The 16,542-nt window shown below is 40.8% G+C and overlaps 1 protein-coding gene across 13 annotated transcripts in view; it reads left to right on the plus strand.

Annotated features, from left to right (window-relative positions):
- The window catches only part of gtdc1 (glycosyltransferase-like domain containing 1), a 406,530-nt gene that overhangs the window by 32,177 nt on the left and 357,811 nt on the right, over positions 1-16,542 (plus strand). For 10 of the 13 annotated variants that reach the window (XR_011356672.1, XM_069935027.1, XM_069935022.1 and 7 more), the window contains exon 2: positions 15,061-15,130. The gene's annotated coding sequence lies outside the window, so the exon portion shown is untranslated. Of the gene's footprint in view, positions 1-7,328; positions 7,626-9,670; positions 9,742-15,060; positions 15,131-16,542 lie in introns of those variants that run through there. The other 3 variants (XM_069935019.1, XM_069935021.1, XM_069935018.1) reach the window with 2 other exon arrangements.

A 16,542-nucleotide genomic window follows, 5' to 3' on the forward strand; every position in this document is an offset into this window, starting at 1 on the left:
TGAATTCCAAGTTGACATTATACATTTTTTTTGCTACAGCTAAGGCTATCATAATAAATCTTTTTTGCACTTCATTCCAGTTTGAGGCCTGATTCTCTACTTCTTTTATTACTTAGAAGTAAGATCTCTGGATTTTTTGGTATGTTTGTTTTTGTCATTTTATTTAATACCAGATTTAGATCTTCCCAAAACTTTTTCACTTTCTCACATGCCCAAATTGCATGTACTGTTGTTCCTGTTTCCTTCTTACAGCGAAAACATCTATCTGATAATGTTTTTTTAACTTTTGGGGCATAATATATAGCCAGTGTAACCAATTATACTGTATCATGCATAACCTTGTGTTTAATATATTCTTCAAAGTTCCAGAGCATAACTTTTCCCATATTTCATTTTTTATCTTTGTTTAAATCTTTTCCCACTTTTGTTTGGGTTTATAGCTTATTTCATAATTTTCCTTCTCTTGCAGCTTGATGTACATGTTCGTTATAAATCTTTTTTATTATCATTGTTTCTGTAATCACATATTCAAAGCTGCTTCCTTCTGGTAATCTCAGTCTGCTTCCCAATTTATCTTTTAAGTAGGCTTTCAGTTGATGGTACGCAAATATTGTACCATGAGTTATTCCATAATTGTACTTCATTTGTTCAAATGTTAATAAATTATTTCCCAAAAAAACAATATTCTTTTAATTCCTTTTCTCTCCCATTCTCTAAAGGGAAGGTTATCTATTGTGAAAGGGATTAGTTGATTTTGTGTCAATATTAATTTTGGTAGTTGGTAATTTGTTTTTTTTTCCTTTCTAAGTGAATCTTCTTCCATATTTTGAGTAAACGATGCAGTACTGATGAGCTTTTATATTGCACCAGCTTTTCATCCCACTTATAAAGTATATGTTCCGGTACCTTCTCCCCTATTTTATCAAGCTCTATCTTCGTCCAATCTGGTTTTTCCCTTGTCTGATAAAAATCTGATAAATATCTTAATTGTGCTGCTCTATAATAATTTTTAAAGTTTGGTAACTGCAAACCACCTTGTTTGTACCACTCTGTAAATTTATCTAACACTATCCTCGGTTTCCCCCCTTTCCATAAGTATTTCCTTATTATTCTCTTTAGTTCATTGAAGAATTTCTCTGTTAAGGGAATTGGTAACGATTGAAATAAGTATTGTATCCTTGGGAAGACATTCATTTTAATACAATTTACCCTCCCTATCAATGTTAGTTGCATTTCTTTCCAATGTTGTAAGTCTTCCCGTAATTTCCGCATTAATGGCTGATAATTTAATTTGTACAGGTGTCTTAAATTATTATCTAATCTAATACTTAGGTATCGGATTACTTGTGTTTGCCATTTAAATGGTGATTCTTTTTTAAATTCTGTATAATCCGCAGTCCTCATTGGCATCGCTTCACTTTTATTTGCGTTGATCTTGTACCCCGATATTTCTCCATATTCCTTGAATTTCTTATGTAGTTCATTTATTGATATTTCTGGTTCTGTTAAGTATACTATGATGTTATCTGCAAATAAACTGATTTTATACTCCTTCTCCTTTATTTTTTTCCCTTTTATTTTATTTTCTGTTCTTATCAGTTCTGCCAAAGCGAACAGAGAGGGAGATGGTGGACATCCCTGCCTAGTTGACCTACTTAATTTAAATTGGTTCAATACATATCCATTTACTCTCACCTTCGCCTATGGTCAATTATATAATGCTTTAATCCAATTAATATATTTTTCATGTAGGTTGAACCTCTGCAATACTTTGAATAAATAATTCCATTCTATCCTGTCAAAGGCTTTTTCTGTGTCTAAAGCAACAGCCACTGTTGGCATTTATTTCCTTGAACTGCATGAATTATTAAATTTACAGACATTATCCGCTGTTCGTCTTTTCTTACTAAATACAGTTTGATCTTGTTTTACTATTTTTGGTACACATTTGGCCAATCTGCTAATAATTTTGCTATTATTTTATAATCTGGATTAAGTAGAGATATTGGTCTATATGATGCTGGTGTTAGTGGATCCTTCCCCATGTTTGGTATTACTGTAATTATTGCTTTTTTACATGAATCTGGGAAGTTTTGTGTTTCTTCGATCTGGTTCATTACTTCCTGGAGAGGAGGAATTATTAACTTTTTAAATGTTTTCTTGAATTCTATTGGGAATCCATCCTCTCCAGGAGTTTTATTGTTTGGCAGCTTTTTTAAATGTATCCTGTATTTCCTCTATTTCAAATGGTTTTATCAGCTTGTTTTGCTCCTCTTCTTTTAGCTAAAAACTCATCTATTTTGTCTTTTTTCCCCTCATTCTCAGTTTGGTATAATTGTTCATAAAATTCCTTAAAGTTCTCATTAATATCCATTGGATTATATGTAATTTATTTGTCATTTTTCCTTGATGCCAATACCGTTCTCTTAGCTTGTTCTGTTTTAAGTTGCCAGGCTAATATTTTGTGTGTTTTTTCTCCTAGCTCATAATACTTTTGCTTTATCTTCATTATGTTCTTCTCCACCTTATACATTTGTAATGTTTCGTATTTTATTTTTTTGTCCACCAATTCTCTTTTTGTTATATCTTCCCTTGTTGGCTGTTCTTTTTCTGTACTTACTATCTCCCTTTCCAACTGTACTATTTCCCGATTGTAGTCCTTTTTCATCTTAGTTACACTACTTATTATCTGCCCTCTAATGAAGGCTTTCATTGCATCCCATAATATAAATTTGTCTTTCACTGATTCCATATTTACTTCAAAGTACATTTTAATTTGGTGTTCAATAAATTCTCTAAATTCCTGTCTTTTAAGTAGCATGGAGTTTAATCTCCATCTATATGTTCTTGGTGGGATGTCCTCCAGTTCTATTGCTAATAACAGGGGTGAGTGATCAGATAACAATCTAGCTTTGTATTCCGTTTTCCTAACTCTCCCTTGAATATGGGCCGAAAACAAAAACATATCAATCTTTGATTATGTTTTATGCCTACTTGAATAATATGAGTATTCCTTCTCCTTTGGGTGCTGCCTCCTCCATATATCCATAAGTTTCATTTCCTGCATTGATTTAACCATAAATTTGGCACCTTATTCTTTTTGCTAGTCTTTTGTCCAGTTTTATCCAACATTGGATACGTTTGATATTGAAATAATGCATGGCATGGAGAATGTACAGAAACCAAGCAGAGAATGAGGGAAAGTAAATGTCAGAACAGTTAATGCAAGTGCATCATCTCTTTGCATGTGTGAGCTCCATTCAAGAGATTGATAAGATTTTAGATGGTTATCATCACAGTATTCTGTGAGGGGTGCTTGACAAAGTGACAACTCTGTCTGCCTTATGGTCGATAAAGATAGAGAATTTCATGTTATATTCTAAATGTAGTATTATGTGACAATAATAGAACCTGTTCCTTGTATATTATTTCAACAATATGAATTCCTATGATGGGAAACCTGCTTCTTTTGCATGCTTCCATCCAGAGCAATCAGAACAAATTTTGGAAGCTCTTTGAAGAACACAGAAGAGGCCTGATTGAGTTGAATTTAGAGGCTTCAGATTTGGCCTTGATCTAGAATACTAAAATATTGTGCCGCTAAATGGTTTTGCTAGTTCTTTAAGTTTCATAAGGCTGGGCAAGAAAAAGGTGCTTAAGAAATAAATTCTACTTGCAAGGTTTATGGTATAATAGAAATAGAGTAAAAGTCCAATAATCTAACTCCAAGAGAATGGAAGCAGATTTTCTTGTCTGTTGTATGTTACTCCAATTAATACCTCAATACTTGGATATTACAGAATAATATAATTTTGAAGTGAATCTGGTAATGTTAAAGAAAGCAGGTAAAAAAGTCCTGATGTGTTTAAATAGAGCATGGAGTGGTGGTGGTGGGGGTGGGGGGCAGAAACAAAAAACACACTCGGTGGCTTTAATTAAAAAAAAATATATATATATACAGCATGCAAAAGGCCATTTTGGCCCACATGTCTGTGCCGCCCAATTTTCACTCCATAAACCTACACTCCCATTACAGTTTAAAGGGAGTGAGGGAAACAGGGCCTTCATGAGCTTAAAGGGAGCACAGGATAAGGGGCCCTGATGCATTAATGTAAGTGTGAGAAAAGGGCTCAATTGTGCACAAAATGAATATGGAAAATAGAGCCCCAGTGTGTTTAAAGAGAGTCTGGGAATCAAAATCTACTAAAGGCACTTTCAGGTGGACACAATACCCCGATGTAAAGCCTCATATTTTACCCCTATGCGGCTGTCCGGAGGCCACCTGAAAGTGGAGAACCCGACCAGGAGGAGCACTTACCTAACCCTCCTCCTGTAGGTATAATCTCCAGCTCCGAGAATCCCCCGTTGCACCTGAAAGGAGCAGTGGGACTACAGTCACAGTCCACAGGAGCTGGCGATCGCTCGGATGTGGCTCTCCTTCAGCTGGCACATTCAGGTGACAGAAAGGTGTCTTCTCCGCGGCCACCTGAATGTCCCAGCTGCACTCCCCCAGCCGTGTCTTCCGGTGCGTTATCTGCATCTGGGCACCTGAAAGTGGCCTTTGTTTGATGCCAAGTTATTGGATAGAAAATCATCAGGGAGTTTTACGATAATTAAGTAATTGGAGTTTGCAGAGAGGAGTTTAAGTAATTTACATTAGACATACAGCACAGTAACAGGCTATTTCGGTCCATGAGTCCGAGCTGCCCAATGAACCTACACTCCTAGTACTTTTTTTTTTGAATGGTGAGAGGAAAGCGGAGCCCATGGAGAAAACCCACGCAAACATGAGGAGAATGTACAAACTCCTTACAGACAGCACCAGATTCAAACCCTGGACTGGTCCTGATTGCTGGCGCTGTAAAGGCGTTGTGCTAACCGCTACGCCATCTGTTCACTGGAGATTGATTTGATCACTGTATTCTTGATAGACTTCTGTTCTACTCTTTCTTATGCCATTCAGTGAAAGTGGTAAGAATTCCAAAATATAAAAATAATGCTTTAGGAGTGAGGTGTATTAGTTGCCCTTGAAGTTTTCAAAAGCCATATACTGTATGCTATTCTAGAGTTTTCCTACTTGAAATGCTGGGTTAGTGGAAGGGAAAGTGAAAGTAAAGGACCTTATGTACAGACATTTCCCCATGACAGTATCTGTGCTCTCGGTTAACCAAAATAAAGTATGTTATTTATGGCTCCCTAAAAGCTTCTGAATCATTAGTGTTAAGCAGCGTTTCCCAAAAATCATAAGGTAAATTTTGCTAAATAATTATTATCAAGTGCAGGTTCCTTGCACTTCATTGCAACTTGCCCTTTACTATAATACTGCCTTCTTATGGCTCCCGAAGGAAACATTAGGACAAATAATTACTGTATTAGTATTCAGGAAATAAACTGAAGCATTCCAGTGGTGCTGTATTTTCAGATGTAGTGGAAAATGATACTATGTAGTTGGTTCTTTTTCTATTCAGTGAATTCATGTGTTCCTTTGAAGTGAAGGAGGAGCTGGAGGAGTTGTTTCCTGGAGTAGAAGGTGATGTAGTGAAAGCTTGGTGAGTTATTATTAACAGACAACAGAGGTTCCTGATTGCACTGAATCACAAAAAAATGTGTCCATAGTGATATTTTGTCCCCTGGAACAGTGGGATGTTGATGGGTTGAATGATGAATATTGAATCAATAGAGAGATGCCAGTATGGAATGATGGGTAGGAAAGTTGTGGCATTAAGAGAATTGACAAATTTGTATGAAATGAGCAAATAAATAAAATAGTATGATAATCTGAAGGAGAAAAGGACTGCAATGTACTGAAGATTAATGTGAACAAATTGAAATTTAAGGCAAGGGTAACCACACAACCCAATTTTAATGAGGACCAGTGCACGTCTCATCACAGTCCAAGGATAAATAATCTGAGGAATTCATTTCATCCAGAGTGCCTTTTTGTTCAAAGGATGTGGTTGCTGCAAACTTGATCAGAAACTATGGGTTTTTCTAAAATGATCCACTGTTGGGAACTTGCTTTTTTTAATTTAGAGATCAGAGAAGGACCCTTCTGTCTCACAAGCCATGCTGCCCAAAAAAAAACACCCAACCTACAAATCCCATACTACTTTGGAGGGTGGGAGGAAATTGGAGCACCCAGAAGAAGAAACCCACACAGACATTGGGAGAATGTACATACTCCTTACAGACAGCACTGGATTCAAATCTGGATTGCTCATGCTGTAACCAGAATGCTCTGAGTTGATAAGTTAACAAAGCCCTGTGAGTCTACAGGATTTTCTGTGACAATGCAGGGGATAAGGGGAACACAGACCACTTGCCCCCCACCCCTCCCCAACCATGGTTATGTAAAGAATTTTGCGAGTTGGACAAACCACAACTCCTCCATCCAGCAAAATGACCAAAAAAAAGTTCTGAACATTCAAAGTTTTTTTTTAAATTTGGACTGTAGAATAAATTAACAAGTAACCTTTCAACATTTTTAAATATTAGAAAAGTCCAACCTTTTAAACATTTTATAATAAAATTTAAACCAAATTTTAAATTAAAATCAAAATCAATGGAAAAACTTTTTAAAATCTAAATTCTGGAGAACTGCCAGAATTTTGTCTCCTTTTCTGGACTACCTTGAGCAAGTTAATGTCAGAGCAGAGTTGGGGAAACAATCATTATAGAGCTGACTGTAACTCTAGAACTTCTGTGTTCACCAACACATTGATGGGAGTGTGGTAACTCCTCCCCTTATTACTCAGGGCCTGGTCAGCAGACACTTGAATTCTTGGGGAGATTCTCCAGCCAAAATATGGAGCCTGATATCTGCAATAAGACAAACTAGTTGAGGAAACTGGTTTGTTGCTTTGTATCCAGAGTAGTGATATCCTGCTGCCAAGGTAGCACTGGGCAGAAGAACCTAGAGAGAGCTCTGTTTAGCCATACATCTTGTCAACTCCCACCTTATTACTTCTAAACAACAGTGATTGAATGAAAAATATATTTGTAAAACAGATTAAATACTTGAGTCTGAGAACCTGCAAGCTGGAGTTGGCCCAATCCCTCCCAGTGAGGCCCTGACTTTTCACTTAATTGTGATTTCTCACTTAATTTTTCACATGTTTAAGGCCAGAAAAAGTTCTGGCCACAATAAGCTATCCAGTCTTTATCCACAACCACTTTAAATAAGTTGTATTTTTGCTTATCATCTCTAAGGTATGTATTTTATTAAGGGACACCGGAGTGGTAGGGAGATGAATGCAGAATATACATTTATATGAACTTTTTGCAAGATGAGGACATTTGATTTATTTTCCATTGCAGAGTTGTTGAGGTGTTGAAGATGCACAGGAGTTTGCAGAAGGTGGAATCTGAAGTGAATCACAATCTGCTGGAGGAACTTAGTGGGTCATGCAACGTCAGTCGGAGAAAAAGACTGGCTGAAGTTTTTCGCCAAAGTTAATCTTCAGGGCAGAGGAAAGTTAGTGAAGAAGCAATGCAAAGAAGTCAGGGAGGGACAGGGTCCCAATGCAGGATTGGTGAACCAGGCAAAAATGAAATACAACATAAGGCAGAGAAGTGCAGATGCCAAACAATAGGAGAGAGAGGAAAGAAGGGTCAGGTGAAAGAAGGTGAGTCACACAGGTTGGAGTGTCTGATTAGAAGATAAAGCTCAAAATGTCAGCCATTCATTTGTTGCTTAAAGTTGACTGTGTTTGCCATTTGGAATATTAGCTTTTTCTTGCAATTTTAATTGTAGTAAGTCTGTGCAGATGCATGTTGCAGACCAGTGTCTAGTACTGTTTTTAAGACTTAATTGGCTTTTCTGGGAACAAATTTTTTTACCAGGCACAAATGCTGTCTATCCCATCTGGAAAAGAAATATGCATCCTTTGGGGCAGTTTGGAATGCAGAAAAATAAACATTTATTTGCAATGTTTTGGCATGTTTAAATAGGAATGAATAAAGTAAACTGGAACATGTTTTTTTACACAGAAATTCCACGATATTGCCGTAAGGAAGACCTGGCATTAAGCCAGCTTTGGTCACTTACACTGAACCAAGCAAAGCTGGCATAATGCCAGGTCACTGTGTCTTTTTACACAACAAGCCAGCATTCCGGGAGCAAAAGAGGCAGAACGTGTAACACAACAATGTTGGTTAGCGTCTAATGTCACATATAACCTACTGTATTTGACAGCATGCAAGACCCACTTTTTTTCCCTCAAAAAAAAAGGCTGAAAATATTCACCTGGTGTTTTATGTTAAGCTGAAATTAGGCCTGTTGGGGGTGGGGGGGGGGAAGGGGCAGTGTGATCAGTGTCGGGACTGGTAGCAGGCTGTCAGGAGGCTCTCCTGGTGGCCCACTGTCGGACCCTGCACTGGTCATTGTTACATTGAGAAAGTGTTAGGTTTGAAGAAGCTGAGTCTGGACACAAAGGTTTGCAATCAAATGTTATTTTTATTTACACACAATTAATAGAAGAGTGTGGGAAAATTATAGTGGGATTAAAACGTGCACAATTTATAAAAGCATGAGTAAAATGCATGCACAATTTAACAAAATGTGTGCACAATTTATAAAAAAGCATGGGTAAAATACATGCACAATTTAACAAAACATAAGTGAACAATTTATAAAAGAGCGTGAGTAAAATACATGCACAATTTAACAAAACATACGTGTACAATTTATAAAAGAGCGTGGGTAAAATACATGCACAATTTAACAAAACACGTGCACACTTTATAAAAGAGCGTGGGGAAATCTACTGCAAGTATTGATCTGTAGCTTTGTATTTCAAACTTTTTCACTCACATACCACCTTAAAATAATCATTACTATCTCTCGTTGGGGTCTGGTGGTTTGCTGTCAATGATGAAGGTGAGGGGGGGGGCAGCTTCAAACTGAGGACTAACCCACAGACCAGGTTATTCACAGCACAGGTTATTCACAGCACAAGGTGACCTTGGGACAGCTGAAAGCAGGGTGATGGGATCAATGTAAGGGCTGGTCTTTTATCACAATGCACTAACACTAATCTCCTCTCCCTTAATATCTGAAGTCTGTCAGTAGTTGCTTTCAAATTGCAGCACCTGGGTAGTCCTTCTGTGACCCAGGTGCGATTATTAGGTTGTAGGTGCAGGATGCAATGATTTAAGAGGGATCCTGATGATGTGGTGAGTGACATGCCATGCACTCACAGGAAGTATTGGCTGTCAGTCTAAACCCCCCCTCACCCTACACCAGTTGTCACCCTCCACCCATCAGTCACTGCAACCCCATCAGCTGACACCTCCCTGGAATGGTCAGTCAAGTGCCCCACGCCCCCCCCCCCCCCCCAAAAGTGGCCCTCCCCCAGCAACTGCTGCCTCGAGCGGGGTGGGGTGTGGTGATTTCTGCCACGATGTTCCGCCTCCAGTTCGCTACAATGGCTCAATGCAGGAGTAATGGCTGTCTTCCTTGCCCATAATCCCCATGCAGTTGCAGCAGTGTCGGGAATTGTGGGTAAGAAAGACAGCCATTGTTCCCACATTGAGGCGTTGCCGCGGAGCAGTGATCACAGCAGAGGCATGTCATGGCTGTGACCTCCCCCATTCTCAGCAGTGGCCTCTCTTCCCCATCCCCCGATCATGGCAGCACCTCAGACAGGGGTTTCCCCGTGACGCATGCACACAAGTGCTGATGTCATCAGAGTATCTGAGTTGGCCATTTCCCTTTTTAAACCACTGGAGTATGTCGTCCAGGTAAGTTTTACTGGGTTCCCTGTCCACCTTTGAGGATTCTGACCAGGTTGACCTGGTTTGAGCCTTTCAAATCACCCTGTACCTGGATTGCTAACCATGCAAATTGCCCGGTTAACCCCATTTTACATGGCAGTTTGAAAGGGCTAGTGACAGTGTTGAATACATTCAGTAACTGAGCATTCACACCCTCCTTCTATAGAGTTCCAGATTCAGTACCCTTTGATACAAACTTTTGATCATATTCATTAATGATCAAGTCCTCTTTTGAAAGACCTACAGCCACCCCACATGTGTCCTGTTAAAATCATGAATTAAATCATCTCTCCTCCCAGCTTCACCCACCTAACAAAACAGTGGGCATAAATGCATCATTATTTCACCACCAGCTTACTTCACCTCCAGCCATTTCATTTATAGCTCATTTCAGACTTCTGCATTTATGGGAGCGTGCATAGACATCTGAGATGGTCTAAACCCTAAGTGCCTGCCGGTCAGGTATTCCCCAGTGAACTACTCGCTGTCAGCCAGATCGACGCTGCCTTTTACGTTTGCTGTATAATTGCAGCTCAATCTGGCAGACCTAGTGACAAATCAGTGAACTGGGAATGATACCTTGCTGGGTTGTTGCTGGACACAGCCACACTCTGTGATCGCCTTCACCCCTCTCCATGAGCAGAGAGGGGTACAGTGGTATTATTAAGAAGATTTTTCCTGTTGTCGTACTTGCATATTTTGTCCAAGTTTTAAATGCTTACCGGTAAATGCACTAAAATAAAATACAGTACACGAACACATCCTTTACCATCATGGTACCGGAATGTTGGATTGCCCCTGTTACACAGATGGCATTCCACTGCTGTTATTACCTTTGCTGCTGGAAATAGCTGCGACTGGAATGACTCTCCAGCATCCCCCCCCCCATTGCTTGTCCATGCTTGTTACACAGCAGGTAAAGTGTAAAAAAAAATGCTGCAAATATCCCAGAATGAAGTAGCTGTGTTTAAAAACATAATAGATGGTGTTCTGGTGCTGTTTCTACCTCTGCTGGGACTGGAATGGTGCCTTTGGACTTTGAGTTATAGGTGCACTGGGCATTTTCAATCCTGTTGTTTCTACCATATCTGTGTGAACTACAATCAGTGTGGCTTTGTCTGTGGGGAGTCCTCCTCCATTCTACAGTGTGGTTTTTCTCGACAATATCTGCTCTGATATGGAAGCATTTGCAATAGATGTCGCAAAAACATTATCAGCAGCTCCAGACATACATCCCACAGTTACAGTTGTCACTTCTGCGAAGGCACCTTCGTCTGCACTCAACAGCCGCTCATCCCCCATCACTGACCTCTCACCACAGAAGCTCCGCTTCTGCCAGGGGGCGCCATTTGCTGCCGCCGCAGAGGAGGGGTGTACTGAAGTCCACTGCCACCGCCGTGGAGTCTGATGGCTGCTCCTGCTGTCACCAGGAGGAGCTGAGATCTGCTGCCAGCACCGGGATGCCTGATGTCCGTTCTTGTCGCCGCCGCTGGGGGGGCCAAAGTCCGCTGCTGCCGCCGGGGGGGGGGGGGGGGGGAAGGTCGATGAGTTGTGGGTTGTTTACCGTGAGGGCCTCCAAACGCCATCGTCATACTCCTAAACTGACTGGAAGTTGAGGCCCAGAATGATCGGCGTGCAGAGCTGGGGCATGACCAGTAAGAAAACATTATCATAATGTTCCTCCCCCACCATCAAAACACCACCCAGTACCCACTAATGTCCACTTTATGGTCTTTTGCTGCCAACGAAATGGAGCTGGTCATTGGCCAGACTGGAAGCGAGAGTCCGCAGGCCACATCAGGATGGATGAAGCTCTCAGTACTGCCACTATCAAAGAGACTATGCACCTTGACCTGCATCATGAAGTGGGCAATCGGATGAGGGCTGGCATGATTCAATGTAATCAAAGCAAGGTTTGGATTGTCATCTTCGTCGGTGGCGGGGAGGCCAGATACACATGATGGTGGCCTCCATGTTAACCATGCGGTCATGGCTGCCGAGGTTGAGGAAGAAGGCAGAAGTGACGGCAGTGAAGCGGGCTGCGACTGCGCAGTCCACGACGAGGGTGGCAGCAGGTAAAATGGCGCTCCTCTCACCGCGCACACGGTCAGCACTGGAAGTATAGGCAGGGCCAACTTGTCAGTTGCACACATCACGCTGCTTCGTGGGGAAGCTCTGGCCTTACATACCCACAGATAATGTCCCCTCTTTCTGTAGCCGGAGTAGCTAACGCACCCCTCGCGGGGCAGAGTCATTGTGGGTCTTTCGTCTGCTCACAGAAGTAGCACTTCTGAAGTTCGATCCCCACCACTGCCATGGTCAGATCGGCTGTCCCTGAGGCTATCTTCCAAGATGGCAGCATTTTTGGTGTGAACATGGAGGGCCTGTTTTTGCCCATGATCGATTCCACGTGGCACTGGACTGAGTCTAGAGTCCTTATCAGCAGTATGGCTTGCTTCAGTGGCAACTGGTCTTCCTCAAGCAGGCGCTGCCTTATGTAGTTGGATCTCAATCCCGACACACAGGCATCCCGGACCAGGTCTTTGACACACTGGGCCACTGGTACAGGTGCTGTGGAACTACCCCACGGTCTCTTCCCAGTACAAGCAGGGCACAAATTAATTATTCTTCCGACTCACCAGGCTGCTGTTTTCTGGATGCCAGGAGGTAACACGAGTACACGTCGTTGACCCTTGGTTTGTGGAGGGCCCGAAGCTCAGCCATCGCCTTGGCATAAGTTGCACTGCTCCTGATGGCTTGGAAAGATCTCTGGCCAACTCTTGCTTGCAGAACTTTGAGCTTTTCATCAGAGTCGACCAGTTCGGCAGCGGCCTCAAGGAAATTGCCAAAGCAGCTGATCCAATGCTCGTACTTCTAACCGATTGGGGCGCAGCAGCTGCTCCACGACTGGAGAGATAATTTTCTGTATATTAAATTGTAGGGCACTATCAGTAACCACCAAGACTAGGCTGAGGGAAGGATAGGCTTCAATATACTGAAGAACCTTGCTGGCCCGGATCCAGGTATGGGAAGGGAGAGGTGACTCGACCTTTATGGCCCAAGACCACAGTGGGGGAGTCATAGGGTTTGAGTCATCAGTGGGTGGGCCAGTTCCATATATACAGTAGCCAACAATAACTATATACAGTGGAGGAAACATATCACTACAGCACCTCTACTGTGATTGCCACAAAAGCATTGGATCTCCCAGTCACCGCCCATTTCAAATCCCCACACCATTCTTTGCCAACATGTCTGTCCATATTCTCCTGCACTGCCAAAGTGAGACCACCTGCAAGTTGTAGGAAAGTGATCTCATATTCTGTCTCAATTCCAGATGGAATTAACATCGACTTCTCTGGTTTCTTTTCGCCCCTTTCTCTTTTTCGCCCTCTTTTCTGAACCTCCTTTCACAGAGTCGAAACAACTATTCTCCTCCCCCAATAAATTTTCACCTTTCCTCTCTCCTGTCATCTTATCATATCCAATTGACACTGTTTATCTTTTTGTCTGGACTCCTTCACATCCCATTCTTCCCTTTTCCCAGTCTTTTTTAAAAACTTCCTTGAAGAAACTTCGACAGGTGTACTGTTACAAGCCCAAAGGGCCTCAAAACCCAGTAGCAATCTTTACCAAAACAAATGATTACTTAAACAAAAGTTGCTTTTAATTATCTTTAAACATGAAAACAGAATCACACTTTAACTTATCACTATTGACTTAACTAACCTAACTTAACCCCCTTCTAATTCTAAGTGCACATGTGTGTGTGTTTGTGTAAGTTCAGAAAAGTTTTTTTTGGTTCACAGTCCAATCTCACTTCTCATTCCTCCAAGTTTACTGGTTGCCGGCAATTCTTATACTGTGCACAGAATTTAACATGTATAAAGCTCACCAGGCTTTGGTGCTTGAAAGGTAAATGTTTACCACTCAGGAGGGTTCTTGTCGGTTTTCAGAGAGATTTGTTGTTCGCTGGACACCCACAACTGATTCCATTTTAAACAGCCTCTTCAGTGTCCTGCCGAAGAAACTCGCCCCCTCGGGGTTCTCCAGATAATAACCTCTTTCTTTCAGGTCACCACAAGAGTTTGTTTTTGTTTCACCAATTTCAAGTGAAACATTAGACAGCCAGTCCTCTCCTCTTGCATGAACCACAAAGGCTTTGACCAGGCTGAACTAAGCACTCACAACCTGTCTTCAAAATATGGCTTTCCACAAGATTGCCAGCTTGTCTTCTTCTAGTTCCATTTGCTTCTGCTGACTGTAAAACTGCAGAAATGCATATATTTTCTCTCTCTCTCTCTCTCTCTCTCTCTCTCTCTCAGACACACACACGACCACCTTAGTACAGCAAGTTTCACTCCAAACAGCCTGCGGCTCTGACAAGTTCTTTAATCTGTTGCCTTTTTGTAAACAACAATCCATCAGTGAAGTCTCTTGGGCACTTTCCAAAGCTCTTGCAAAGGCTCTTGGTGCTGATATGTCAAGTATTAGCAGAGCTCCAGTATTTTAAATAAGATCTGTTCTAAAGTGTTTGTATGTGACCTACATTTTAAAAAAAACCTGCCCCAATTTATCCCCCAAAAACATATCTACATGCAACACAAACACATCATAATCTGTCATAGTACTGAGGAAAGCATCACTGAATGGTACCGAGGTGCCAATGATTAGGACAAGAAGAAACTCCAGAGGATTGTTACTGTGGCCTGCGACATCCTGGACACCAGTCTTCACTCTATCAAGGACACCTACAAGACGTGGTGTTTGAAGAAAGCAGACTCTATCCTCAACATTCCCCACCACCCAGGCCATGCCCTCCACTCTGCTACCATCAGGAAAAAGGTACAGGAGCCTGAAGACGAGCACTCATTAGCATAAGGACAGCTTCTTTTCCCCGCCATCAGATTCTTGAATGAATTACAGACACTGCCTTACATTGACTTTTTCTTGCATTTTATAATTTTTTTTGGTTTCTATAAATGTTTAGACTGTGATGCTGCCACAAAACAAGGAATTTTGTGACATCTTCATGATAATAAATTCTGATTCGAATCGTTGGTAATGTATCTCTATCTCCTATAGATGCTAAGAGATCAGCTGAGTTCTTCCTGCATTTCGGATTTTTTTTTACTACAATCACAGCATCTGCAGATTTTTTGTGTTTCACTAAAAATGGGCAATTTGACTGAAAGTCTATGAATTTAGAAGTGGACAGTTTTCAATTAAAAATCATTGTGATTCCAGGTGAATCTAAAAGATAAACTCATTCTTTCTCTTTCCTAGATTGTCTGTACGATTCGGACTCACCCTATGCTCAGTTGAACTCCCTTCTCTGATCCAATCAGACTGACAGGTTGGTGTATGTCACTTTTATGTTTTCACCCTATGTTGTTGGGAAATGGTAGGAGTGACTCCATTTTTGTTTAGGCATGTGGTATTTGATCCATTATCTCAATTGCCCACCACCTCCTCAAGTGTTTATTTTAAGCAGACATCCCCTCCCTAAAAACAGATGGCTGAATATAAGTTTGAAGTACAAGGGCCGATGCCTCATGGTCATCGAAGTAACAGCAAGGATGGCTAACTCGTTAATGTTCCTCTTGTGTCAACCTATGAAAATGCACTTAATTTTGAAACAAAGCATTGAAATGTGGTAATTCCTGCACGCAGGTACAAAAAATAAACCCTAAAATGCCCCATTAAAAAAAAAAAAGCAGTTCAGCAATCTGGTTTGAAACATGAAGAAACGTATGGTCTTGTAATTGGGATGTTTTATTGTTTGGTACTAAATGATGCTGCAATATTGTAATAATGGGTAATGACAAAAAAAGTAATCAATCACTTGTATTTTGTATGCACCTCGAATATAACATAACACCTTTGGGCACTTTGCAGCAGAATTGGCGACAAAATTTTATACTTAGATTTTAGATGACATAACCTGAAGCTTGGTGAAAGAAGTTTTAAAGAGTATCTTATAAGAAGAAATTTTGATGGAGGGACTCGGGATAAATTCTCAGACTTAAAGCTTTGCAGCAGAAGACAGAACATCCATTGATGGATGGCTTGGGTTAGAGGATGATCAAGAGCCAAGAAATGGAGAAATATAGAGTTCCTGAAATATTGTAGGGATGGAAGACATCGGAGATAGAGTGGCAATGTTAAACCTGAGCCAGTGAATAACCAAAAGTCTGAAAATGAGTCAGTATTTTAAATTTGAGGCTTGTATTTTAAAAAAAAACCCAAGAAATAGGATCGCATGTATATCACAAAGCATATACATCTATATATTGAGTTTATTGTCAAAGTGCACAATGTATGCATTTACTAACAAATCTTAGAGTGTAACATTTCAGAACTCAACAAGTGAATTAGCAGAATTTTGGGTATTATATCTGTAATAACTTTTACAATTCTGGCTAGCTACCAACATGAATTGCAGGGCCAGATTGATGGCTTCTTCAGCAAAGGAGGTGGGGCAGTGCTGAGTTATTTTTTTACAACTGTATCCGGTGGTCTCAGTGAGGCCAAGGATATGTGGTCAAAAGCTTTTTTTGCATTGATTTATGAATAGCTCAGTTCACTTTTGGAGAGATTCAAGGAAGAAAGATGGAGGCAGGGGAACAGAGTTTATGTTTGAAAATGGTAGCTTAAGCCAGCCTATTGATTTGTTGGCAAATGTTCTGTATATCAGAGAAACAATTTAGAAGTGTAGGGCAGATTGAGAAATGAGGTGGTGAAGTGGAGCTGGTTTTGAGTGAAGCT

Source organism: Narcine bancroftii, chromosome 4 (genome assembly GCF_036971445.1).
Source record: "Narcine bancroftii isolate sNarBan1 chromosome 4, sNarBan1.hap1, whole genome shotgun sequence".
In the NCBI taxonomy this organism is placed as follows: Eukaryota; Metazoa; Chordata; class Chondrichthyes; order Torpediniformes; family Narcinidae; genus Narcine; species Narcine bancroftii.